The sequence below is a fragment of the Podarcis liolepis genome, assembly GCF_965112155.1.
Source record: "Podarcis liolepis genome assembly, chromosome: 1".
Taxonomy (NCBI): Eukaryota; Metazoa; Chordata; class Lepidosauria; order Squamata; family Lacertidae; genus Podarcis; species Podarcis liolepis.
In genome coordinates this window covers 27,488,300-27,497,635 of record NC_139554.1, presented here as the reverse complement: position 1 = coordinate 27,497,635, position 9,336 = coordinate 27,488,300, and the positions used below count along the sequence as shown (strand labels likewise).

At 43.8% G+C, this 9,336-nt stretch overlaps 1 long non-coding RNA gene across 1 annotated transcript; it reads right to left on the bottom strand.

The window, feature by feature from the left end:
* Positions 1-6,738: 6,738 nt before the first annotated feature.
* Positions 6,739-7,645, bottom strand: LOC310712975. Its single transcript, XR_014529056.1, has 2 exons — positions 7,565-7,645; positions 6,739-7,266 (listed from the first exon to the last, which is right to left on the bottom strand). It is a non-coding gene; the product is annotated as an uncharacterized lncRNA (long non-coding RNA).
* Positions 7,646-9,336: the final 1,691 nt, after the last annotated feature.

Here is a 9,336-nt window from a genome sequence, read left to right as displayed (position 1 = left end):
CTCTGGCCCAGCTGACCTATGCCATGTGGCCCCTGAAAGGTTGCTGAGAAGATAAGGCGGCCCTCAGACTGAAAAAAGTTCCCCCACCCCTGCCTTTAACCAGTTGGGTCTATCAGAGATGTCATGGAACTTTTGGACAGCATAAGAATGCAAGCCTTGGCGCCATCTTATCATGTCTCCTCAGCTGAGCTCCTGCTTGACTGCAAATTGAGTGGTATATTGTTCCCGCTTCACCTGCTGGCCTGGCCTGCTGTGTCCAGCGTTGCTGCGCAGTGTTAAACGTGTTCTGCCCACAAGACCGCTGTTTTGTCATATCACTACGATGTCTTGTGCTTCGGGTAGGAAACTGTTTACATAGAAATGCAATTGAAGACTTTTTTTTTTTACCTCAATCTAAAACTTGCAACCGAACCCCCAGAAATATCTCACATGGCACAGAGATGGAAGGTGCCAAGATTGGCTTTCTCAGTTTCCTTCAGTTGTCAGATCTAAGCGCTGTTGTGGGATTTAGCGGTGACGTCCCCATGGTAACTAAAAGGCTTCATTAAAGGAAGGCTGGCATCCTGCTGGCTCTGCTTCAGAATGACCTTTGGTGTACCCAGACTATTTTAAACACCTTTGAATCCCCAGCGTGTATCAGGGGCTATACTAAGCTGGCTTATTTGTTTCTAATTATGTATTTTTAGCAGGCTGTTTAACTCGAACATCACAAAGAACAGCCAGAGCACACCATGTCTTTTCAGCGGTAATAGCCATGACCAAAGAGGCCTTGCCCTCAGGCAAGGAGTGCTAGACATGTAGCCATTTATTCTTACTTGGTACCTTGTGGGAAAAGTTTAAGATTTAACTAACTCACAGTGAGGAGAGGATTTATAAATGCTGAGATGATGAAAAATTAATCAGCCAGTGTCAAACTGTGCTCAGTGGCTGCCGTATCAGCCAGCTTCTTCCCGATGATGACAGCGCACTACAACCCTGTCCGAATTAGCACTAATAAGATGGATGGAGAGGAGCAAAATGCGCTTTGTGCTCTGCAGTGCTCATCAGCTCCCTTCAGTTTAGCAGGCAGGTGGTGTGCATGCATGTAGAAGAGTGAGGGGATAAGTCATTGCAGGATAACATCCCTGGAAAGTGCAACCTCCATGTTCAGAGGCAATAGCTCAGTTGGTTAGAGAGCGGTGCTGATGACGCCAAGGTTGCAGGGTCAATCCCCGTATGGGACAGCTGCATGTTCCTGCATTGCTGGGGGTTAGACTAGATGATCCTCAGTATCCCTTCCAACTCTACAATTCTGTGAATATGAGATGCAATGAGTGAGAGGCTGTTGGTTCCATGCTCTGCTGTAAGCTTCTCAGAGGTATCTGGCCAGAAACAGAACACTGGAACAGATAGAAACTTGGGGAAGGGCTTTAGCCCACTGCTACAGCATCTGCTTTGCATGCAGAAGATCCTGGGTTCAATCCTTGGCATGCCCATGTATTATGAGAAAGGGAGAAATGCTTTTCTCTATCTACTTTCTCCATGCCATACTTAATTTTATAAACTTCTACCATGTCATGATCAGGGAGAGAAGGGACAAGAGAACCAATCTGAGGACAGTGACGCTTTGAAGCATGACCCCTCCTGTGACTGTGGAGGCTCCTCACATAATTCACACCCTGTATAACTTGGGTTCTAAGTCACATGGGAATCCTATCTGAGGGCAGGAGGCTCAATGTTCCAGAACTTCACTGTTGGTGGTGACTGGGATAGCAGTGTGGGGCAGAGCATTGTGTGCTCACGCTCGCTCTCCTTGCTCACCTGTAGGTTTTCCAAGCAAGCAGAAAACCTGCAGAATCCTTAACACGTGAACACATTTCAAGTTAATTATAGCCGCGTGTTCCACTCCTTCTGCACTACCAGCCGATAAATCCTTGCCTGCTCATGAAGCTTACTGGCTTAGAGCCACAGTTAAAAATAACTCAGACTTTCTTTTCAGGAGAAAAAAAAGAGGGGACTCGTATAAATGATACCAGAGTTTATAGCTTGTCCAGCCTCTGGCAAATGTAGCACAATGTCCCTTACCTGGTACACAAAAATTGCTTGCATGAGAGTGGGTGGAATGAAGCAAAGGGGAAAGCGAGAAGAAAAATCCAATCATTGGCTTAGAAAAATCTAATTCTCCCCAGGTATATTGAAGTCTACAAAGCAGTTATCTTGCAAGTGGCTGGAGGTAACCTGGCCATGTATCCCCTAATAGCACCGCTTAGATTACGCTTGGTTTCCATGATTGTGACAGGGCACCTGGGTCATGGTGTCAAATGCATGTCTCCTTTGCTTGGATCCCTTCCGAACTACCCACTGTTCACAGCTTCTCCCCCAAGCCCAATGGAGAAATGAGTGGCCTGACAGCTCTGAGGAATACCTTTTAATACAAATTGAGAGAAACAGCTTCTGGAAGGGCACTGTTCCATTATTCTTGCTGGGAGAAAGGTTATTAAGCCTTGATGGAGTCACACTCTCTTGCTGAAGTATTTTTGTGACTGAGAGGTTGGTGTTTACCAGGCTTTGTGGGTGGAATATTGTGAGGAGCTGGGGAGGGAGGGAGACAAGGTGGAAATGAATTTGAAGTGAAATTAAGGACAGGTCAGGAAATACATGTCACTTGAAACAAATGGGGAAAATTCCCCTGACCCCCTAGAGTGGAAGGGATTCTCATCTGAAGGACAAAGAAACATATTTGGGCCTGTTGCATGAGGTAAACTCTCCCTGTGGCTTCTGAAGATTGAGGGCATTTGCATGACGGAGTGGCAAGACATACATTTCTCTTTAAAAAAATCATTTATCCAACTGCCTCATAGGATGAACATCAGGACAAGGGGGAGATCAACCTGCCCCATCCATTGGAGAGAGAAGGAGCAGCTGCAGGGAACTTGCTTGCTTCCCTCCATCCCTTCCAGAAAGAACATTTACAAGGACTTTGTAATTAAAAGCTTGTGCCTTAGGCAGCAATCCTGACTCTTCTTCCCTGGGATAAATCACCACTTAATTCAAGAGGAGTTATTTTTAAAGAGACATTGCTGGAATTTTGCTGCTAGTTTGCTTTTTTCCTCCCACCTCCCAATCCCTTTTCCTTTTGCATCGTCTTTTGGATAGTTCCTGCCCTCTGGGATGCCATCTTCTACTGAGCACTCTTGGAACTTTTTTCATCTAAGGGAAGTTTAAGAAAACTTTAAATAATGAAGCAATGTCTACAATACACAGAAATATTGGAAGTATTGGAAATATTGGAAGAATGAGAGACAACCCAAGTGACTCACACGGAACGTCGAGGAAAGGTTCTGTAGAAATGCTGAGTACTGTATTATTATACAGAGAATTTAGAAATAATTTACCAAATTGGCAGGGAATTATATCACTCCTTGTTAATAGCTTCGCAAACAATATCCAGTAGGTGGCTGTGACCTTTGTGTAACCACATGCCATGCAGCAATTAGAACAGTAACAAATGTGCTATCTTGTGTGTGTGTGTGCTACTCAGGGACAGACAACAGGTAAGAACCCTCATCTAAATGCCTTACTTGTAGGTTTCCCAGAGGGAGTTGTCTTGCTCTGATTGGAAACAAGATTCTCAACCAGATGGATGAGCTCTGATCCAGCGGCGCTATTTTAAAATGAAAAAAAAAAAAAAACCCTTATAGTAGCAATGAAGTTTATTTGACCACAATGCTCAGCGTGCTGTGTGAAATGTGCAGCACCTGCGGTACACAAAATTTGAGGTGAAATTCTTGGAAGTAGCCACAGATACTAGGGACTCAGAGACATTAGTCAAAATACAGCATTACAGATGTGTTATAACACTGTGACACCAGATGGCAATTGCAAGATTTACAATGGGTTTTTTCTCCAGAGCGTTTTTTTAAAATAGCTGTGTAGATCTAGCCTAGTTCTGATCACAGTTGGTGTCCTTTGCAATTGCCATGGAGGAGCTGTTGGGTTGCTGCAACTGCACAATGTGATCTGCCTCCACTTTACTTTCTGTGCGGTCACCAACCAATGGCACTGCCACTAATAGGTTATCTGTGGCTGTGCTTCACAATGGTCCCATCTAGGGTGAAATATGGCAGTGGTCTTATGCTCATTGGGGCCCTTAACAGGGCCAGGGATTGCCAACCTTTTTAAGGTCCATGGACATGTTTGGATTTTTGAGCAAGAGCTGTGGGCTTTAGCCCTTCTGGTCACTTTGTTCCCTGGATCAGTCTCCTCACAGAGAGACAGAAAGAGAGAGCATGCACACATAGAGAGCCTTTGCTTTTCTGAGGGGTCAGGGCAACAGTTGGCTCAATAGAATTAATCTGAGCCATGAAATTCAAATGGATGATTGAATAATTGCTTTATTTGATATAAGTTATTTATTTTATAAGCAATTTTATAAGCAAAGTTATTTATCTTATAAGCAATGACAAACCTAGGTAGCATCTTAAAAAGCAGAGACATGACCTTGCCAACAAAGGTCCGTATAGTTAAAGCTATGGTTTTCCCAGTAGTGATGTATAGAAGTGAGAGCTGGACCATAAAGAAGGCTGATCGCCAAAGAATTGATGCTTTTGAATTGTGCTGGAGGAGACTCTTGAGAGACCCATGGACTGCAAGAAGATCAAACCTATCCATTCTGAAGGAAATCAGCCCTGAGTGCTCACTGGAAGGACAGATCGTGAAGCTGAGGCTCCAATACTTTGGCCACCTCATGAGAAGAGAAGACTCCCTGGAAAAGACCCTGATGTTGGGAAAAATGGAGGGCACAAGGAGAAGGGGACGGCAGAGGACGAGATGGTTGGACAGTGTTCTCGAAGCTACCAGCATGAGTTTGACCAAACTGCGGGAGGCAGTGGAAGACAGAAGTGCCTGGCGTGCTCTGGTCCATGGGGTCACGAAGAGTCGGACACGACTAAACAACTAAACAACAACATTTATTTTATAAAGTTATTGTGACTTTTTTTTGTATTGGATCAGATTGTTATTACATGTGTATTCTTTGTTGTCTATTTTGCTGTTCCCACCCACCAGTTTGTAAATTGTCTTGTATATAGTAGTATAGAAAGGTGGTATACAAATTAAAAGTGAAATGAAAAGCAATTGGGGCTGAAAGAGGAAGTGGGAAACTGCAGCACCCTTCCACCTTCAACTCTTTGCACTTTACAGTGTGTGTGTGTGGGGGGGGAAGTTAGCCACCCTTACCAGTTTATGACCAAGGGGACAGTACTCACAGATTCTGCATTAATCTATTTAAAAAAACCCAACTGCTCAAAATGTGTAGCTCAAAATGTGTTTCGATGCATACTTCCTCTCAAAATGCATATTTTGATTCACAAAGATCAATTTCCTTCAGCGTCTGTTAGGATATTTCCGTTCCACCTTAAAAGGGAGCAGGCTTTGTGAGTCACAGAGTCTGCGTATTTCCTGTTGACAGGAAGTTTATGTTTTCTGTTGCTTTCATTTCTCTCTCTCGGTGCCTGGACGCTGAAGCAGGCAGTCATGTTTTTTCTTTGTTCTGACCAACGCTGAATAAACTTAAATAATACTCTCCTGCGTGCATCTTTCGCTGTGCATTATCTGCTGATAAGAGCGTGCATAAGCTCTGGAATGTGGCAAGCTATTTCTGGAGCTCGTGTCGCTAATTGCTGATACTGCGTGTCTACGGGAGATCGATGGACGTCCGGAGGCGACGTGGGGCCATGATGGACTTTGTCTCCCTGGCAGTATCCCACAGCGTCCCTAAATTAAAGTCAAGTGCTCTTCTACAAAAGCTACTCACACAAATACCCAAATATGTACACATTCCTTTAGTTAAAGAGCAGGGTATAAAGAGGTGGATTCATCAGGTGGGTGGAAAGGAGCGAAGTACAAAGCAGACTTACTGTTTGGAAACAGAAATGGAAGGAGCAGGAAGGGGGGGGGGGCTGTGCCAAGGAGTGAATTCATTCCTAGCAAGATGGGGACAGAGACACTAATCCCTTGGAGAGGAGAGCGAGACAGAATGAGGTGGGACAGAGGGAGGCGTGAGGGGAGAGGAAAATTCTTAGCCGAAAACATACCCAGTGCCAGTGAAGTATTCTTTACCAAAGGAAACCTTTAAATCATTAATCCCCATTAGTGCCTGTATTTACATTAGCCACATTTATTTCCAGGCACAGCTGGAACGCCACATTTATGTATAATTTAAAATGTTAAGTTCTCTAATGTTGTTCACAGCATCACTATTTCATGAGGGCAGGGGAAAATGCAGTTTTTACTGGGAGTCTGCACAGATATAGGTCTGCCTTGCTTGCGCATTGTGTGGTGCATGCAGCCAGAGGCTTCGAGAAAGTTTTGACTCTTTGTAATTCCCATTCTCCACAAGATACAGAGGCATGCACAGTGCTTTTATATGCGTAAACTCTGAGTTAAAATTGCTTTCCCTCCAAACAGTGATGCCGTGAACAACATTGGAGAGTTTAGCATTTAAATTCATCATAGCCACCAGTGTTCCCAGCAGCACTTGTTGATGTTCATCACTTCAGGTGGTCTCAAACAGCTCAGGGAAAATCTTTTTGATGGTTACCTCATCTGTTCTGTGCCACATGATTTCTGGGCACCACCCTCCATTTTGTGCATGTGTCAATAACTGTATTCCATGACTGTTCAATCCAGTCCTTGCAAATGCAACTATCATGAACAAATATCGTCATACTCTCCATACAAATGCCTTACTTGCAAATCTCATCAGCATTTATGTTTAAGTGTTCGGGTGATATTCCTCCAGAGAAGTACTGGGGATCATGCCCATTCCCCATCCCAACTTTATGGAAGAGCAACTCAAAGGAATGTCATAGAACTGATATTCTATTACCCCAAATAAGTTTGCTAGCAAGTCCTATTATCAGAGCTACAACTTTCTTCACAACATTCTCTTGTTCTTGAGTTGACGACTACAGGAACAGCTGGTAATCTTCAGGGACCTGGATTTGGCCTGCTGGCTTCAAATTGCTGATGCTGAATGGTCCCTGTCAGGGGATATGTCGACATTCAGCCTTATGTTCAGCTAACTCATTAGGCCTGCCTTTTCATAACTCCTGCCATTTTCATTCAGCACTGACCTCACCCTGCTAGTTTATTTCTCTTGTAAAATAAAGCTTGTTTTGTTTTGCCTTGCTTGTTTTGTTGGTATGCTTCTTTGATAAATTCCCTCTTTGGGATCTAGGCTGATGCTGGCAAATGTAGAGTCGGAAGGCAAAAGACCTTGTAAACCTGCAGATGAAGGAAATGTAAAACAGCTCTCACTCAGATTCCCTTCTCTGTGTGACCTCCACTAAACAACTCTGGAAATAGCATTTATTTCACAGCTGTTGGGATTTTCTGAAGCCAGCCGGCTGCACATATGTTGAGAGTCTGCTGCCCTTTGAGGACAACTCTTTTAATTACAATATATACTTGCTAAGTGTAAAATTGGGAGTGGATCCAAAATGGGCCTAGGTCAAATTGACATAATGCTGTAAGGTAGAGAAACCTGACATACCACAAGGCTAGATTCATGAGGTTACTTTACCTAGAAGTTGAGTGGAGAGTGAAGGGTTTCTTGAGTTTATTCCAACACTTTTCCTCCCACCTCAGAAGCAAATTCAGTCTTAAGAAGGAAAGAAGGAAGGAAGGAAGGAAGGGAGGAAGGAAGGAAGGAAGGAAGGAAGCAAAATAGAAAGAAAGAGAGAGAGAGAGAGAGAGAGAGAGAGAGAGAGAGAGAGAGAGAGAGAAGGCTCTTAACTCATCAACTGAATGGTCAGCAGTAGTGGAAAGTCATACATATTTAAACCCTATATTAAATTAGCATGAAAATAGTCTCTCTTTAGGCATCTCATTGACCACTGTGAGAAAAGTATGGAATGTTGCCTTGGTCCAGCAGAGCTTTTTACTGTTCTTGTTCTTATACAACTACAGATCTTGTTATTCAGCATAGCCAATTTACAGGAATAAGGATGTTCTCCTTCCCTTCCCTTGCATCCACCCTTCCTTCCCTCATTCGTTGTGTTCCACCATGCTCCAGTTTCATCTCTATTTTATAAGCACCAGCTGGTCAAAATTATAACCTATCCCAGGGGTAGACCATGTGGTGCCCTCTAAATGTTGTAGACTAAAACTGCCATCATCCTTGAGTGGTTGGCTGGGGCCATGCTGGTTGGGGTTATTGGGAAGTGTAGTTTACAACATTTGGAGGGCATCTCATTAGCTACCCCTGTGCAACTCACACTGGTATTTTTAGATGCCTCCCACTTTTCTTTCTTGTTGGAATTGTCTGCCTTTGTGCCTCCAGTATCTCACCTTTAAGAAACTCCCATCCACCTTGAACTCCCTTCTCTTTTGAAAGTTTCTGACCATGGGATCACACCCAGCAGTTTCTTATGATTTTTGAAATCAGCCTTCTTAGGGTCCCCAGAGTGCATGACCAACTACACTCAGCTTTCCTTTGCCTCTGTATCATGAAAACCAAGAGGACATGATCACTTTTTCCCAAGGTTCCCAGTACTTCCACCTTGTTGATCACCCTGTTGGTGATGACCAGGTGCAAGATAGATGATGAAGCATATCAAAATAAGTTAGGAAAAAAGAAAGTAAGATTTGTCTGCTAGGTCAGGCCAACCCATCCAGTCCAGTATCCTGTTCTCACAGTGGTCATCAAGATAACTGTGACAAATCCTGCAGCAGGCGAGTAGCCATTGATAACCTCCACCTCCATGAAAGCAATCTAAATTGGTGATCATCAGTGCCTCCCATAGTTTAGCTATGTGTAGTGTGAAGACATACTTTTGTTTATCTGTCCTAATTCCTCCAACATTCAGCTTCATTGGATGAGTTCTAGTGTTATGAGAGATGGGGTGGGGTCTTTTCTATATACACTTTCCTCTACAGTGGTACCTCGGGTTAAGAACTTAATTCATTCTGGAGGTCCGTTCTTAACCTGAAACTGTTCTCAACCTGAGGTACCACTTTAGCTAATGGGGCCTCCTGCTGTCACCGCGCCACCACCATGCAATTTCTGTTCTCATCCTGAAGCAAAGTTCTTAACCCGAGGTATTATTCCTGGGTTTTCTGGGTTAGCGGAGTCTGTAACCTGAAGTGTCTGTAACCTGAAGCGTCTGTAACCCGAGGTACCACCGTATACACTTTCTCCATGCCACACATACTTTTATGAACTTCTAAATGTGCTGAAAAACATCAGAAGAAATGCAATGTCACAGTTTTTTTGATAATTCCACCAGTGCAAGACTTTCAGCTTGCCAGACAGAATGATCTCCCATGACTTCTCCAAGACAGTTACAGGGTGTG